The following is a 2,366-nucleotide window of genomic DNA, read 5'->3' as shown; positions in this document are numbered from 1 at the left end:
TTGTTCCCACCGGCCGCTTTGGGAGCGAAGCCTTTGCTGAGTGGCCGGGGTGGGTCCTGCCTGGTGCCTCCCAAGTTTTACCAGCCTGGCCCTGCGAGTGCTGGGGGAGAGCCTTGAACCCCCGCAAACTTGGCCCCCAGCTCGTCAGTGGCAGGGAGCTGCCGAGGGGGTGGGGGCAAGAATGAGCAGTCAGCTTCATTCAGTCCATCTGCTGGGAAAGGGATCCACCATAGTTTGAGATCCCAGGACTTTCAAGGTGCAGGTAGGTGGGAGAGGAGCAGCCCTGCTTTAGGCTGCTCCATATGACAGGGGGGTGTGGAGGGATTTTTTAGCAGCGGTTCTTTCCACTTTCTGTTCTTTGGGTCTAGGCAGGTTCATCGACTTGTCTGCTCCAGGCTGCTGGCAAACATTGGCGTGCGAGCTTACATTTTTTTTTTTTTTCTTTTTTTTTTTTTGGGGCTTGGGCGGGTTCTCCACTTTTCTGGCCCCGGCTGCTGGCAAAAATTGGGGGGGGGGGTTTCATTTTTTTTTTTTTTTTTTTTTGACAAATGTGCAGGCAGGACTAGCAGGAATAGGCATCTGAAATATTAAACAACCTAAGCATCTGTTGTGAAACAAATTTAATGTATTTACTCTGTTTTTTTTCTCGCGTTGTTGGGAAAGGTTACAAGAAGCGTAAAAATTGAAACCAGAGTTGAAGGGAATGGGTTGCACGTTTCAGGATCTCCTTAAGGGTTTCACACAGTCACCAGAGATAAAGGTGTTAACTCAGACGCCTTATTTCAGAACACAACTTGAAACAGGCTGCATTCGGCGCGAAGGCAGGAATATAGTATAGCGCCTATCATTTGTATCGTACTGTTACTATTACTCCACCGCGTTCGTGTGGATGAGGTTATTTGTATGACAGTCCTAAATTGCTATATACAGTTGCAGTTTTTTAATGTTAACGTATCTCTTTATAGTTCTCATGCTTATTAGTTTGCTTACCAAGTGGAAGCAACGTCTCATTATCTATTGGCTATGACTATATAAGTAAAAAGCAAGCAACAAGATAACGCCTGCATGCATGTTTATATACATACAAACAAACAGCATGCATATGCATATAAAATAAGGTGATGTAACAAAAATAAAATCATTGTCTACGTTTGTACCCACTCGTGAATACATTAGCTAGTGAAAGAGAAATCACTGACTCCAAGGAATTCCTCTTTTCCCTGTAATAAGAGTAGTCTAAGTTAAAGAAGAACACAGAAGCATAAAGTCTCCAGAAAGCCTGTATAGTTATTTTGGGAATCAATGCATTCCTTCTCTTTTTCCCACAAGTTCAAATATGTAATAAATAATAGTTCTTTGTATGCAAAATGAGTTTACTGAGGCAAAAATATTTAAATGGAATGCATGTTGTCCATACACTTTTAAGAAGTTACAGTTCCTTTCTATATTCTTAGTTACTTTGCTATTTAAAAAGCAATAACAATCTAAAAGAGTTTCCCCGGCTCTTCTCTTGTCATTTTGGCTACTAAAAAAAGTCCTTAAATACTGCTTTTTTCTAAGACAGAAATATGAAACAGGTGAAGTGAGCCTGTGATTCCCTGACAGCACATAGTTCTTTGCAAGAATAGGGAAAAGGGAGAATCTGCCAAATCAGCCAAAGCATGTATTTGAATGATATAGAAATCATTTTGGTCTGACAGATCATGGTTTGCAGTGTAGGCCCTGGAGGTCAGCTGACAAACACCTGTCCTTATTATTATAGAGATCCTTTGGTTACAGATAGTATTAAACTAAAGACAGTGTGTTCTCTTCAGAGCACCATAGTGATTCTGTAATGTAAACTCCCAAGTGGGATGTAGGCAGGTGTGCCTTTTCAAACCAGAGAAGTGTCCGTCTTCTGTGCTGTTAAATCTTGAATAACCACTAACTTCTATTACGTTACTATTTTAGTTGGAAAAGGGGTTGAATTCATATGACTTCGGTTCATTCCATCTTGAATTAATATCCAGTATTCTTCAAAAAAAATATTTTAATTATATGAACTAGTTGTTTCTTAAAAATATCCTGTTGACCCAGTTTCTTAACTGAAAACAATAAGATTTAACTCACAGCCCTCCTTAGGCACTTTAGTTATATTTGGAGAATTAGTCAAAGAGGTTACTGTATTTTAATAAAACTAATATATGTATATAAAAATATAATCTTCTGAATCTGCACTAAAGAAAAAACTGTAATTGGAGGTATACTTTTGAATAAAAAAATCACGAAAAAGTGTGATTTCCCCCCCCCCCCAAAAAAAATATTTTGGCCCTTTTTTTGGGGAGAATCTAAAAAACTGCTAGCCAAGATATTCGTGCGCCTTTTTT

General features: G+C 39.5%; 1 protein-coding gene across 1 annotated transcript in view; it reads left to right on the top strand.

Annotated features, from left to right (window-relative positions):
* Nucleotides 1–210: 210 nt before the first annotated feature.
* SATB1 (SATB homeobox 1) overlaps nucleotides 211–2,366 on the top strand; it is a 141,374-nt gene continuing 139,218 nt past the window's right edge. Inside the window, exon 1 of the mRNA XM_019508686.1 lies at nucleotides 211–262. The gene's annotated coding sequence lies outside the window, so the exon portion shown is untranslated. The remainder of the gene's footprint in view (nucleotides 263–2,366) is intronic.

This window comes from Gavialis gangeticus, unplaced genomic scaffold, assembly GCF_001723915.1.
Source record: "Gavialis gangeticus isolate Ggan-Ray unplaced genomic scaffold, GavGan_comp1, whole genome shotgun sequence".
Classification (NCBI taxonomy): domain Eukaryota; kingdom Metazoa; phylum Chordata; order Crocodylia; family Gavialidae; genus Gavialis; species Gavialis gangeticus.
This window is presented reverse-complemented; position numbering and strand designations above follow the sequence as displayed.